General features: G+C 44.2%; 1 protein-coding gene across 4 annotated transcripts in view; it reads left to right on the top strand.

Moving 5' to 3' along the window:
* The window catches only part of LOC141198608 (uncharacterized), a 540563-nt gene that overhangs the window by 482862 nt on the left and 41548 nt on the right, over window positions 1-16153 (top strand). The window lies entirely within an intron of this gene.

The following is a 16153-nucleotide window of genomic DNA, read 5'->3' as shown; positions in this document are numbered from 1 at the left end:
GGCGCAAAAGGGTTAAACTTTTCCAGAAGAAGATACAGATTCAGTGGAATGTAATCCGGAGTTCTTTTTGTTATTCTTGTACCCGGTATTTGAATTTCTCAACCGTTTGTATTCGTGTATGTTCTAAAATGCTCAAATTAGGGATATCATCAAATGGTAGAATAACCGACTTACCTCAATTAATGGACAGTCCTGACCAGGTGTGCACCTACTGCTGGTGCAGCCGGTGCAACTGCATCGGGGCACGACGGTGCAGGGGGGCCCTTGCCGGGCGGCTGATAATGAGGGTAATCTGGCCTGCTTCTCGGAGCCCCATGGCCAGATTGCCATCATCATATGTGGTGGGCATGGAGCGATCCCTGCAGCTCCGCTGCTGACAGGAGGAAAATGGCAGCAGAGCTGCAGAGATCCGTTTTCTGCTTCCTGCCCTGTGCTTCCTCCCTGACACAGGCCCGCGCTGCTTGATGACGTCATTTGGTGCGAGCCTGTGTGTCAGGGAGGAAGTTACCGGAGACGAGGAGGTGCAGGGGAGCGAGCTGAGGTAAGTTGTGTTTTTTATTTTTTTAACAAACTGGGGAAGCTGGGGAGAGCAATGAGAGGAGGCTGGGGAGAGCATTGAGGGGAGGCTGGGAAGAGCAATGAGAGGAGCTGGGGAGAGCAATGAGAGAAGGCTGGGGAGAGCAATGAGAGGAGACTGGGGAGAGCAATGAAAGGGGGCAGGGGAGAGCAATGAGAGGAGGCTGGGGAGAGCAATGAGAGAAGGCTGGGGAGAGCAATGAGGGAAGGCTGGGGAGAGCAATGACAGGAGGCTGGGGAGACCAATGAGAGGAGGCTGGGGAGAGCAATGAGAGAAGGCTGTGGAGAGCAATGGGAAGAGGCTGGGGAGAGCAATGAGAGAAGGCTGGGGAGAGCAATGCTGGGGCTGGGGAGAGCAATGATGGGGATGGAGGGAGAGAGCAATGACGGGGGTGCTGGGAGAGAGCAATGATGGGGGTGCTGGGAGAGAGCAATGATGGGGGTGCTGGGAGAGAGCAATGACGGGGGTTTCACTTTGCTTGTACTGTAAAGTCTTGTATATTTTCCATGTGCACATAGCCTTACAGTTAATTGGGGAGAGTCACAGAGACTGAATAATTAATATTATTGGCCGGTGGAGATTATAGTTAATGGGGGGGCACAGTGCTGCTTATCACTTTATATTTTGATTACTAAGTGGCTAATAGTATATTAATGGGGGGGTACATATCTGTATTCAGGAGCGCAGTGCGGGGGAGACATGTATGTATACAATATATGTGACCTTGTTATTTTCTAGGCTGGAGAGCATCATGACAAGACTAATCGTGGCTGGGAGATGTCGACATGAAGGTCTGACCAGATGGAGAAGAAGCAGCAGAAACCGACTCTGATCACGTCAGCGGTAAGTGCCTGGATGTAAATATTATTCTGTATCTGCACTGTGTGACTAGGCGTGATCTTAAAATCCCTTAGGCAGCATTTTCACATTTGTGTGAAATGTTCGTGTGCTGCCAGATTTTTTTATCGGATGGTCCATGGACTCGTACAGTTTTATAGATCCATTCACACATCCATGAAAATCACGTATCTGAGAATGAGATCTGTGAGGGTCAGAGAATGTCCTGTTCTGGTGCAATTTTGAGGATTAGAATAGGACATGCTTAATGCATCTGTAATCATTGCTCTGGAGGGAGGGAGGGCTTGGCTTCTATCTGTGTACATATGCTTTTGCATGGGCAGCCATTTTAGGGGGTCTCGTGTGTACACGGTAGTGTGGTTCAAACAGTATTTTTTTCTTTTTTTCAAATGTTCCATGTATGCTCACTGTATGCTATTTTTTATTTCAGATGTCTTACAATAGCGAGGAATTTGTCCGTGAACTAATCGAGATGTATTGGTCCCTGCCCTGCTTTTGGCAGATTAAGTCTGCCAAGTACAGTAACCGAAATAAAAAAAAGGGAGGCATATGGGAAACTAGTTGCTCTCTTTAAGCAGCATAATCCCTGCGAGAAGGTGGATGAGACTGTTGTTCGGAAAAAGATCCAGGGTCTTCGCACAGTCTATAAAAAAGAGCTGGACAAGGTGGAGAAGTCAATGAAGTCTGGTGCCGGCACAGATGAGGTTTATGTGCCCTCGTTATGGTACTATGACTTGCTTGGCTTCACCTGTGACCAGGAGCTGCTGCGCACAATGGTATCTTCGATGCGGCAGACCCTGGATCAAGACCCTGTGATCCCGACTGACACCCCTGTTGGAGATGTAAGTAGCTTCTTTGCTTGCTTCCCTGTAAATAGCATTTAAACTTGGTATGTACATGCCATAGTTGAATAGAAAATATTAACTGTTTTACCTGCTTAATTCTGCAGTTTACAAAAGTTATCCCTTCCAGTTCAGATAAGTACACTCCTTTACTATTTTCGCCCCACTCACTTCTCATATTGTTGAATGCCATTTCATATCCTGTACAGCTAGTGCCTCCCCACACATTTGTTTCCAGTGCACGTTTACCCATGCTGGTCATGATATATCCAATGCCAACACATTTCTGTGGTGTGGTACTGGATGTTGTAAAATAATTTTTGGGTTTAGCTTTAACATTAATTTTCTGTTCCCGCAGCAACATCAGTAAGATCTGTCAACCACAACAAGTGATGACATCCTGGGCGATGAACCTAGCCTGGCGGAGGCTACTGAGGAGTCGAGTGAAGACCCTGCACCCTCAACTCAGCTACTATACCTCGGCGAATAATCAATTCACATAAGAGAAAGGCCACCTTGTCGCCATCACCAGAGCTAGTCTCTTTGGCAAAGCAAATTTTAAGCCAGCAGACCAACACCGGCATGGACAGCTTTGACAACTTCGCCGCTGATCGACTTCAGAAGCTGGATGACACACAGAGGATCCATGCCGAAAGGGTCATTTTCGAGACTTTAATTAAAGCGGCAGCCGGTCAACTGGATGAAACGTTAACTGTACATAGTAGGATCGACCGTGATCCTTGTGCAAGGCAGTCATGGACCCAAATGCCGGAGCTACTGCGTAGCACACCAGTACGACGGATTGTACCTCAGCAAAACCTGCCACTTGCCACCCCCCACCCCCCCACAATATCCCAGGTTTCCTCATTCTTTCCTTGAAGAACTATCTTCTCCGCCCAGGCAAGGATTTTTGAATGCAGAAAACCAATATCAAGATCTTTAGTGACATTTTACTTTTAGGGTTTAAGTAAAATGTTTAAATTGTTAAGTTATTGTTTATTTAATAGTTAATTTAATTGTTTATTTATTAAAATATTTGTTCGTAATAAAAATGTTTTTTGGATTAAAACTTGCAGCCTGCTTTACTGAATTCAGCATATAGTTATTAGCAGGTCTACTAGGCGGGGTAATGGGCAGGGTGCATCTATACAGATGAATAGATATAATGGGTGTGAGTGATGAAACATGTTATTTGTTTGTAACAAAGCTTACACAACAGTGGATATAAACTTTAACGTTTTTTATAAAAACAAAATAAATATAACAACAACAAAAAACAAAAATATAGTAACAACAAAAAACAAAAAAGTTAGTGGCTGCCGCGCCGCTGTTGGGCCACCACAAACCTTGCCAGCATCATTCCGTGCTGTTGGACTGCTTCTGCTAGTGTCCGCTGTGACGCCAGGAGGTCATCTAATGTAGGGATTTCTACGGAGGGAATGGTAAAACTTAAGACGAATAATTCTGTACATTCATCTAATTAACAGGTACATGTTTGTTATTTAACACTTACGGTTTTCGGTTTGCTCAGGTGATGATGAGCTGATGGACCACCGGGATCCTCTGGCATCACCGGCTAGGGAAAGACACAACACTTCATAGTACATGACAGCCCTATACTTTCCAAGTTGTATGGACCTTATATTATGTGAAAGTATTACCGGAAGTCAAAGCTACACCCATATCATGGAGTGATGTTGGCGAGCCTGTAGGTGACTCCTGCTGGGGCTCCGGGTCAGCAGGTGACTCCTGCTGGGGCTCTGGGTCAGCAGGTGACTCCTGCTGGGGCTCTGGGTCAGCAGGTGACTCCTGCTGGGGCTCTGGGTCAGCAGGTGACTCCTGCTGGGGCTCTGGGTCAGCAGGTGACTCCTGCTGGGGCTTCGGGTCAGCAGGCGACTCCTGCTGGGGCTTCGGGTCAGCAGGTGACTCCTGCTGGGGCTTCGGGTCAGCAGGTGACTCCTGCTGGGGCTCCGGGTCAGCAGGTGACTCCTGCTGGGGCTCTGGGTCAGCAGGTGACTCCTGCTGGGGCTCTGGGTCAGCAGGTGACTCCTGCTGGGGCTCCGGGTCTGCAGGTGCTGGAGAAAAAATAACTTATTACATACCTGAGGTACTGAACTGTAATTACAGTTGTAACCAATGTGCTGCCATATACTGTGCTAACCTATGTTAACACCACTCACCACGATGGGGCAGGGTCTGTGACCGGATGCTGGTGATGCGGTCACTAGATCTGAACCTCAGATCCGCCAGCTTCTTTCGGATCTGGGCAGTGGAGCGCTGAACCCCAAATCTTTGGGCCAGGCCCCGACTTATCCTCCGCAGCACCGCCTGCTTATGGAGCACTGGATGTCCTGGGTGCTCATGGCACTCATAGTCCCTGGCATCCAGCTCTGCTATCAGGTAGCGCACCTCTGCATCCCCCCATGGAGTTGCCCGTTTCCTGGCCACCATCCGTGCCTCATCTTGACGCTGAGCTTCCTCAACCAGCAATGCAGCAGACACAACAGCACACTGCACATTGTTCATGATGCTGCAAACTGAAAAATATAAAATGAAAACATGAGAAAAGTTTTAAAAAAAATAAAGCAATAAATGCATTCCATTCCGTTAGCGCGCATGCCAGAAAACATGCTGTACGGGTGTGCGCACACGAGACCCCCTAAAGTGGCTGCCCATGCAAAAGCATATGTACACAGATAGAAGCCAAGCCCTCCCTCCCTCCAGAGCAATGATAGCAGATAATTAGTAGGTGTCCTATAAATTAAGAAGGTAATGGGAACGCATTTGAGACCCCAAACGATACTTATCGTGCACAGAGATAGATGTCAGAAGAACAGTTGAAGAATCGATGTGGAGCGCAGCCCAGAGAACTCTACTACAAGCTGCAATCCACCACGCAGTCAGGAACAAAGGACGGAAGCGCTACTATGTTCCCTTCTGTTTAAGACAAGGCCGCCCAATCAGAACGCAGTAGCGACCACTAATCGGAGTTGAGGGGTGCGGAAAAGGCAACGCAAATGCACGCCTATGTGTCTCAATTCTGAGTCGCTTACTAGGTCGTTGGTAAGGTGTCAAACGCACAGATGCATGCTACCCAGCGGGATTTCAACGATCAAAAAAAGGTCCAGACCTTTCCGACACGACCAGCGATTTCACAGCAGGGGCCTGGTCGCTGCTACGCGTCACTCTAAGCGAGATCGCTACTGAGGTCGCAGTTGCGTCACAGAACTTGTGACTCAGCAGCGATCTCGCTAGCGATCTCACTTAGTGTGACGGTGCCTTTAGGCAGTGGGGCAGAGAATGTTGTGCCACATGCAGTTTTTCTGTCTTTTCGCCCCTTCATTAATGTAGCTGCCTCTCCCATATCCTCCTCACCCGACTCCTCTGCTCCGGAGCCCATGCACAGCTATGGGGTAGCTGCTATAAGAAGATCATTGTCACCTGCTGAGACCTGTGTTTCTGTGGGGGCAAATTGCTCCAGCCTGACCACCACTTCCCTCCTCCTCATCTCCCCTGCTCAATCTGTCTCCAGATTACCTTAACCATGGTGTCATCTTGGAGCTGAGAGCCTGCTTCTCCCACCATATTTCTGTAGCTTTTCCTTGTCATTTTTATCCCCCGCAGCAAAGTACCTACACACTAAACAAGATATCCGGTAGATGAATGGCGATTTTCAGGATGATATCCAGGTCCTATATCAGATACATAGCTAGATGTTCTGCAGGACCTCCTCCATCTCCTTATTCTCACATGCCGTCAAGGTGGTTCTCCTTTTACTTGGTCTCCAAGGTGGATAAACAAAGTACTGCTGCTTTCTGTGTGAATGGGATAGTCTTGCAAGAGAATATCACTACTATAACAGAGACTGGCCTCCCTGACATTCACTTCAGCCAGGGAGTAAAAATGTCCTGCATCCAGAGGTTGTTGACCCACCTAAGATTTTTTTACCACCATTGCATATCACATTGGGCCTAATGAAGAACAATGTAAAGGCAATGGATAAAAATGTAAAGACATTCAAGTATCTCATTGACAAATTTACAAGGTTAAGTGAAGCAAAAAAAAAGATAGGAGTCTTTATTGGACCTCAGATTTGTAAGCTTCTTCAAGATGAGGAGTTTCCCTGTTTGTTGCAGTGCAAGGAAAAGGCTCCATGGGTAGCATTCACATCAGTGGTAACAACTTTTTGGGGAAACTCAAGAGTAAATAACTATGAAGAGTTGGTGGAAAATCACCCCAAAACATATAGGAATCTTGGCTGTAACAAGTCATTAAAGATTATACATTTGCATCTAAACTTCGCAGTGAGCGACGAGTGATAGATTTCACTAAAATACTGCGGCTATGGAGAAAAGATATCAAGGAAAATGGAATCCATCAATGCTTCCAGATTACTGTTGGACAATTGCTGCAGGGTGTTACCTAACCTACTAAGCATAGTATTAGATTGTGTCATAATTGGTAGCAGATGAGGAATGTTGCTCACCTTATGGGGTTATGCATACAGGCACAACTCCAGGATAATATATAATCTGTATTAATACTTGATAACGGTCTGCTGCCACCTTGATATACCATGGAGGATCCTCCAAAAGGTTCTAACATTAATTTGGCAGGTAACGCTCCTCAGTTTCTGAAGCTACTTCCCCTTATCGGGTGGATGAGTGGGTTGCAGACACAATGTGGGATTTGGGAACATTTTCAACACTTATCAGTGAGTTCATTTCCAAACAAATAGCATTTTTCCAAACAACTGGACAATAAACCACTCTAACACACAGCTTAGTGAAATATAATGTGGATATAAAAGGAAGTATGTTCCTGCACGCCATTTGGTAATAAATTAGGACACAAAAAATAGGAATGTATTTTAATATAACATTGATCCTGTTTATATAAAAATTTAAAAAAAATATAAAAAAAAATGTATAAAAAATAAGTAAAAAAAAAGAAGAATGGCACAATACCACCTGCCCCATATATAGAAATGTTGTTTACCTAAGGCTAAGTGCCCACGACGCAGAAATGCTGCAAATTTTTTTCGCTTCACCCTGGCAGGAAAAACGAATGCGGTTTTTACATGTGCTTTTCCTGCCAGGTAGAAGCGTTTGTGAAAAGTTTTTGCATGCGTTTCCGCATGCGGATTGACAAGCGCTTTCCAGGCGATTTTAGCATCACTTGGAAAGTGCTTGACAACTTGGTCACACTATATAAATCCATGCAACCGGCATGGATTTATATAGTGTGACCAAGTAAATAGTTAAAAAAAAAGAATAAGAATGATAAAAAATTAAAAATAAAGATTATACTTACCTTCCGATGTCCCCCGGTGTTTTCTCCGCTCCGTCCGGTCTATTGTATGGGTCGCGGTGGTGAGAAGGACCTGTGGTGACGTCATTGAGTCATGTGACAGGTCACGTGACCTGTCACATGACTAAATGACGTCGTGGCAGGTCCTTCACACCACCGCGATACCATTGGGCAGTGAAGAAAACATAATTATATTTTTACCTCAAAAAAATGTTTTACCCTCAGATTTTACATTTTCACACAGGGCAATGGGTAAAAATGGTGCCGAAATGTGTCACACAATTTCTTCTAAAAGTGGCAATACCCCATATGTGGCTGTATCGTACCACTTAGCCATACGGCGAGATCTGGGGGGGACGGGGCGCTATTTGACAATTGGAGAACAAATTATTGTAGAATAGGCATTTGGATTTGGGAGCAAAAAATTTTCTGAATTTCTTTAGGGGGGCAAGGGCCATTTCGCTTTTCCAGAGCCTTTCTGCTACCATTAACTTGGAAGTCCCTTATATTTTTAACAGATGACGGACCTGAGTGGGGACTAGCTTTTTTTGAGGACCGAGTTGAAGCTTTTATTGGGAACATTTTACGTAACATTTATCCGGCGCTCTAGGCTGAGCACTTACATCGGGGTTTCCATCTAAATTTCCAAGTGATGTAATTCATATGAAACCCCTGCAATACGCGTCAGTGCCCTGGGCTTTAAGAGCATGACCCGTATTAGTACGTCATCGCGCGCGCACACAGGCTGTGCGGGTGCGATCGCCGCCAGGTGTCAGCTGATTGTCACAGCTGACACCCGGTACTATGTGCAGGGAGCGGTGCCGCACCGCTCCCAGCACATTAACCCCCGCAATGCTGCGATCGAAGTTGATCGCAGCATTGCGGAGGCAAGGGGAGGTGATCGGTATACTCATCTCCTCTTCCGGCCTCCAGCGCTGTCTGCCGCGGCTTCCCGGGTGTTGCCATGATGACCCAATGTCGTCATGACAACATCCGGGTCACCAGACAGCAGTAAGATTGTTTGGACATGCGCAGTGCATCTCCAAACTATCTTCTCCCTGTCCAGCGCTGACTGCCTGCATGGCTCAGGGATGGTGCTCCATCCCTATGCTGTGCAGGCGATCAGAATAAAAAAAGTGAAAGTCCCACAGTGGGACGAAGTAAAAAAGTGTAAAAACTCCCAGAAAGTGAAAAAAAAATAGTAAAAATATTTAAAAAAAAAATAAAAAAAATAATCCACTAAAAATAAAAATATAATGTACCCATCAATAAATATTATTATGAAAAAAAAAAAACAAACAATAAAAGTACACATATTTGGTATTGCCGCGTCCATAACGACCTGGCCTGGCCCACTAGTTAACCCCTTCAGTGAACACGGTAAAAAAAAAAAAAAAAACAGAGCAAACAACAAAGCTTTATCATCATACCGCCAAACAAAAAATGGAATAACACGCGATCAAAAAGACAAATATAAATAAAAATGGTACCGCTGAAAACGTCATCTTGTCCCGCAAAAAACAAGCCGCCATACAGCTCCATCATCCAAAAAATCAAAAAGTTACAGCTTTCAGAATAAAGCAATGCAAAAAAATAATTTTTTCTATAAAATAGCTTTTATTGTGTAAAAGTGCCAAAACATAAAAAACGATATAAATGTGGTACCGATGTAAACGTACTGACCAGAAGAATAACGCTACCTTATCAATTTTACCACACGCGGAACAGAATAAAAAAAAAAAAACATTCCTGAATTGTTGCTTTTTTGTTTATTCTGCCTCCCAAAAGCTGGAATAGAAAGCGATCAAAATACGTCACATGCCTGAAAATGGCACCAATAAAAATGTCAACTCATCCTGCAAAAAACAAGCCATCAAATGACTGTCGGCCAAAATATGGCGATGCAAAAACTAGATTTTACAAAATGTGTCTTTTAGTGTGTGACAGCTGTGAATCATAAAAACCCAATATGATTCTGGTATCGCTGTAATCGCACCGACCCGAAGAATAAAGTAATCTCATCACTTATACCGCACGAGGAACGGCGTAAAAAATAAACGAACGCTAGGGCTGGGGTAGGGGTTGTGCTAATGTTAGGGTTGGGGTTGTTTTTTTTTTTCAAAAGTAAAAAAAAAAAAAAAAAAAAAAAAAAAAAGATGACGATATGGCAACTAATGTTGAGAGCAAGTGCTCGCTACTTGAGTTTGTATCGGGTGCTCGGGTATGCACTGAGCATCGCGGGTGATCGAGTCTCTGCCCCATATGCTTCGCGACCAAAAAAACCTCGCGTGGATTGCCTGCCATGCACGAGCGATCCCCGCATGTTTTTTTTAGGGTGTCTAATAACCGTGAAACATGTGGGCGGGGACTCGAGCATTTCACTTGAGCACCCGTGATACATGGTGCATACCTGAGTACCCGATGCAAACTCAAGTAGCGAGCACTTGCGCTCAAAAGTAATGACAACTTATTCAATATGATGACCTAATGTTATCAAATTCTGTGTCGTACCTCTGGGTTCAAAATGTTCACTATACCCCTTAATAAAATCCTTGAGGGGTATAGTTTCCAAAATGGGGTTACTTGTGGGGGAGCTCCACTGTTTAGGCACATCAGGGGCTCTCCAAACGCAACATGGTGTCCGCTAACAAATTGAATGGAAAATCGGCTCAAATTGTTAGCGGACACCATGTTGCGTTTGGAGAGCTCCTGATGTGCCTAAACAGTGGAGCTCCCCCACAAGTGACCCCATTTTGGAAACTAGACCCCCCAAGGCACCTATCTAGATGCATAGTGAGAACTTGGAACCCCTAGGTGCTTCACAAATTGATTCGGAAAAATGAAAAAGTATTTTTTTTTCCACTTTTTAATTTTTACGAATCAATTTGTGAAGCACCTGAGGGTTCCAAGTGCTCACTATGCATCTAGAAATGTGCCTTGGGGGGTCTAGTTTCCAAAATGGGGTCACTTGTGGGGGAGCTCCACTGTTTAGGCACATCAGGGGCTCTCCAAACGCAACATGGTGTCCGCTAACAATTTGAGCCGATTTTCCATTCAATTTGTTAGAGGACACCATGTTGCGTTTGGAGAGCCCCTGATGTGCCTAAACAGTGGAGCTCCCCCACAAGTGACCCCATTTTGGAAACTAGACCCCCCAAGGCACCTATCTAGATGCATAGTGAGCACTTGGAACCCTCAGGTGCTTCACAAATTGATTAGTAAAAATGAAAAATTGGAAAAAAAAAAACTTTTTCAATCACTTTGTGAAGCACCTAGGGTTCCAAGTGCTCACTATGCATCTAGATAGGTGCCTTGGGGGGTCTAGTTTCAAGCAAATTTTACAATCAAAAAGTCAAATGGCGCTCCTTCCCTTCCGAGCCCTGCCGTGCGCCCAAACAGTGGTTTTTCCCCACATATGGGGTATCTGCGTGCCCAGGGGAAATTGCACAACAAATTTTGGGGTCCATTTTTTCCTGTTACCCCTGCGAAAATAAAAAAAATTGGGTCTAAAGTAACATTTTTGTGAAAAAAGTTAAATGTTCATTTTTTTCTTCCACATCCCAAAAATTCCTGTGAAGCACCTGAAGGGTTAATAAAGTTCTTGAATGTGGTTTTGAGCACCTTGAGGGGTGCAGTTTTTAGAATGGTGTCACTTTTGGGTATTTTCTGTCATAAAGACCTCTCAAAGTCACTTCAAATGTGATGTGGTCCCTAAAAAAATAGGTTTTGTAAATTTTGTTGGAAAAATGAGAAATCGCTAGTCAACTTTTAACCCTTATAGCTCCCTAACAAAAAAAAATTTTGGTTCCAAAATTGTGCTGATGTAAAGTAGACATGTGGGAAATGTTATTCATTAACTATTTTGTGTGACATATCTCTCTGATTTAAGGGCATAAAAGTTCAAATTTTGAAAATTGCTAAATTTTCAAAATTTTCGCCAAATTTCCGTTTTTTTTCACAAATAAATGCAAGTGATATCGAAGAAATTTTACCACAATCATGAAGTACAATATGTCACGAAAAAACAATCTCAGAATCAGGGGGATTCGTTGAAGCGTTCCAGAGTAATTACCTCATAAAATGACAGTGGTCAGAATTGTAAAAATTGGCCTCGTCATTAAAGTGCAAACCACCTTGGGTTGTAAAGGGGTTAATTCGCTGAGGTTATAATATCAAAAATGGAGTCACTTTATGGGGATTTCTACTGCTCTGGTTTTCTGCCATTTTGTCACATTAGGGCTTCTGCAAATGGTGGGTCCCATCTCCTCTGGGACCTGCTCCAGCGACGTCTTCTTCTCTCACCAGGAGCCTTATTCATTCTGTAGGCTGCGTTGGTGATGGAGGAGATGTCAGAACTAGAAGCTCTGGGTGGCGCAGGCTCTGTCCAGCCACTAAGATTAGGGTGCCTGGTACCTGTAGTACTATCCAGTCTGGCAGTATGGGTGTGTGCTGTCCAACTGGATTAATCTGCTCCCTGCTTCAGCCAATTGGAAAGCACCGCACCCTACTAAAGCTGGAAGCATATTGCCGGAAGCTGCCAGATACAGCCTTGTCCTCCTCTGGTTCAGTCCTCTGTGCTCAGCTCCCGGCTTGTGGATTTGTTTCCTGTTGTGATCTCGGCCCGTTTACTGACTACTCTTGTGTCTTCTGATTTTGTATTTTCTCTGCCCTCCTGGTTCTGACCCGGCTACCTGACTATTCTTCTTGTCATCTTACACCACAGAACATTAGATAACACTGTGGCCCAAGCTTAGGGGGTCTCTGTGTAAGTCCAGATCCATGTAGAGGGGTTAAAGGGTGATGAGCAAGGCAATTCGTGGGATCTGGAAAATGAAGTAGATAGCACCAAGCCTGTTTGTGGGGGCCATCTTTTGAACTGCCAGGTGACCATGAACAGTGCCCCCAATACATTGTGCCTGCAAACTATTCAAGCAAGATCTGCATTCAAATAGCTAAATGGCGCTCCTTCCCTCCTTATCCGTGCTATGTACCCAGACAGTAGTGTACAACCGTATATAGGGGATTGTCGGATTCAAGAGAAGTTGGTAAATAATTTGTAAGGTCCATTTGTTTCCTATTATCATTTGAGAAGAATTCCAAAGTTATCACCACATAAAGTGACACGCGTCAGATTTGAAAAATGGGGCCTAATTAGGAACACAAAACTGGCTGCGGGAAGGGGTTAAATCAGAGTATTTGGGGAACTAACTACTGTAGTCAAAAACTGTGACTGTAGACAATATCACATCTACTGAAATGATCAAACTCAACACTTCATGAGTAAAAAATGAGTAACTAGTGGTGAAACCTCTCTGTGGTAATTAGAGTATGGGGCTCGACGGCTCTTGGCAATCTAAACTATCGTAAGGGACAATATTTTCTGTCAGATGAGTTTCAGGCTGCGTGCCCACATAGTGTTTTTCAAGCGTTTATGCTGCGGAATTTCCGCAGCGTAAACGCTTGTGAAAAGCTAGGTCATCCGCACCCCATGGTCCCCAAGGGGATTCCGCAACTTCTATGCACATGCTGCGGATTTTTCCGCAGCGTTTATGCTGCGTTCAAAAATCCGCAGCATGTTCATTCTTTTTACGTTTCCGCAAGCGGAATTGCCATTTCCAATGCATTAAAAAACGCAAGGCAATTCCGCATGTGGAAATCGCGCGATAAACGCGTGCGGAATTCCGCATGCGTTTTAACTTGCAGAAATAAAGCAGAAATTTTCTGCTTCATTTCTGCAACGTGGGCACATAGCCTCAAGAAGAAATATTAGACATTCAAAGAGAACTTTTTCTAATAGTGCAGAGCTGAGGTGTCTTAAATTTAGCCCTCGGGCATTGGGAAGACGTAATGGAGACCTTCTTTTAAAGACTACCAGGGAGTTACAGACTCACATAATTGAGGCAGGCCAATCCCACCACAATCAAACTATCATACAAAATGACAATAAAGAAAAAACATCCTCAACAAGAACATATGTATGAAGGGAGAGCTCCAACACTAAACTGGAGTTGCATTCAACCATTGCATGAGCTGGACCATTGGAGCTACCATGAGTCCTGACCAGAAGAGTAGAGAAAGCATTAGCGCCCCCATTTCAGGAGAGATTGTGCAGTAATCTGAATTCCTTAGAATAAAAAACATAATGTAATTTATGACGTGGAGTGATTCCATAAAACCAGGGCTCGAGCCATTTCCTGCAGGCGTGAATAAATGTATATTACAGCCATCAGCCAGGCACAGCTTAGAGATATATCATGGCACAGGTGTAATGTTTTTTATAATAATAATTTTTATTTTTATATAGCGCCAACATATTCCACAGCGCTTTACAGACATTATCATCGCTGTCCCCAATGGGGCTCATAATCTAAATTCCCTATCAGTATGGTCTTTGGAGTGGGGAGGAAACTGGAGAACAAGGAGGAAACCCACGCAAACACAGGGAGAACATACAAACTCCTTGCAGATTTTGTCCTTGGTGGGACTCGAACCCGGGACCACAGCGCTGCAAGGCCACTGTGCTGCCCTTTTTATTTTTTATGAAGTCTTATCACAATCCTCTTTGAAGTTAGTCAGTTTTAAAAGAAATTGAAAAGTATAAAGGGAAACTCTGTTGTTATTGTGCAGAAAATCACAATTGGCCCTCACTGCACATTTAATGTTGTCGATCATAAAAGTAAAGTTTGGTCAGAAAGACTGGACCTGGTCTTGTAGGGACCATATGAGAACATTCAGCAGCACAGAAAGGACTTTCAATGCCCGAAGTCATTTGAACAGTTTTGCTTTGGGTGGAGGAGAAAGTTTTGGTTTAGAAGCAAAATGGTGATCACACGATTGTGATACGGCCGGACTACACCACCGATAAAGCAGCCACAGCCTGTGACTGAGAAGAATCTGTGACTTCTCTGTATTCAGTGGTTACTACTCACCTGGACGGTTATCTGTAGGAATATCCTCTTTACACCGCTCATCACCCCTCACATATGTCTCTGTAGTATTAATATGGGTCAGAGCTTCACCCTGAAACAAATATTGTAAAAGTCACAGACAGATGGAGAAGTCACATCTATGATCAGCTCTAATCCTGCCATCTCCACCGTCCTCATTACACAAGTATAAAACATATAATACTGGTGGATAAAACAAGACTCAACACAAAAGTTTCACGGCCGTATACACATCATAGCGGAGATCTCATGACACCTTCTCTCCATCTACCTGATGATCCTGAGGAACATTGGGATCTTCTTGTTTACAGTCTTGTGGAAGAAGAGGACGGGGATATCTCTCTGGTGTTGTCCTCTTACTGGATAGATCTGGAGGAAACACATACAGGGACTGAATTCATTCTTTACATACAGATAATTATAGGCCGTGTGTATTCAGTCCTGTCTATTACCTGGTGATGTGAGGGGCTGGGGAACCTCCATCATGACGTCCTTGTACAGATCTTTGCGTCCTTCTAAATACTCCCACTCCTCCATGGAGAAATAGACAGCGACATCCTGACACCTTATAGGAACCTGACACATGCAATGATACTGTCACCCCCCCGATCCTTTCATAGCATTACTGTATAATGTCCCAGCATTCCCAGCAGTGTCACCTCTCCAGTCAGCAGCTCAATCATCTTGTAGGCGAGTTCTAGGATCTTCTGGTCATTGATGTCCTCATGTATCAGGTGATGAGGTGGAGGCTCTGTGATTGGGCTCAGGGGTCTTCCCCATCCCTCAGACACAGGGTCCTGAGAGCGTTCACTAGAGGTCTTCTTCACTACTGTGTAATCCTGGTGATGGAGAGACACATTAATAAATCTCACTCCAGACATTTCCAGAGTCCTCACCTCTCCAGTTCTGTCCATCTGTTATTCCCATAGATAAGAATGATGTAATGTGACGCCATCAGAATCTCTCACCTCTCCAGTAAGACGGAAGAGGATCTCTAGGGTGAGGTGTAATATCCTCTCCGCCATCTTGTCTATGTCCATATCCATCTTTGATGGGATAATCAGCAAAATTCTCTTATATAGAAGATCTTCACTGAGAGGATCTGATATTGTAGAGACCTGAATGAGAAGATGATGAGCCGATGTAACATCATAAAAATCCTGTGTAATAATACAATTACTGGAGATAATAAGGGAAACATTTGAGGAGATTTATGTTTTACAGTATTTAGTTTTCGGCTTTACATCTAGTAATAAAACCTATATATTTTAGGCCACAGACAACAAGCAGTTTCTTCCTCGGAGTCTATAGCTGAATACGTTTCTCACAAGATGGTGGTTTGATGGCTTTACGCGATGGTTGTTTGTTCTCGGCCCCGACCCTTTCACAATTCCTGTTTCCTGGTTTAATCGCAAGAGAAACACATAACGAGAACCTGGCTTACACCTCTGGGTTTTCACAAATGCGGCATTGATAAATGTCCACCATGTAAATATGCCGAACACAAGAAATAGATTTAATCACATTAAATAAAAACATTTCATTAAACAATTTATGTGGATGGGAACCAGCTAAGCCGCATTTTGTCCACAGCTATTATGTCACTGTTCACACCACAC

Source organism: Phyllobates terribilis, unplaced genomic scaffold (genome assembly GCF_046119375.1).
Source record: "Phyllobates terribilis strain yellow unplaced genomic scaffold, ASM4611937v1 Scaffold_98__1_contigs__length_5973952, whole genome shotgun sequence".
NCBI classification, from domain to species: Eukaryota; Metazoa; Chordata; class Amphibia; order Anura; family Dendrobatidae; genus Phyllobates; species Phyllobates terribilis.
Note: the sequence above shows the minus strand (reverse complement) of the source record. Positions and strands in the feature narration are given on the sequence as shown.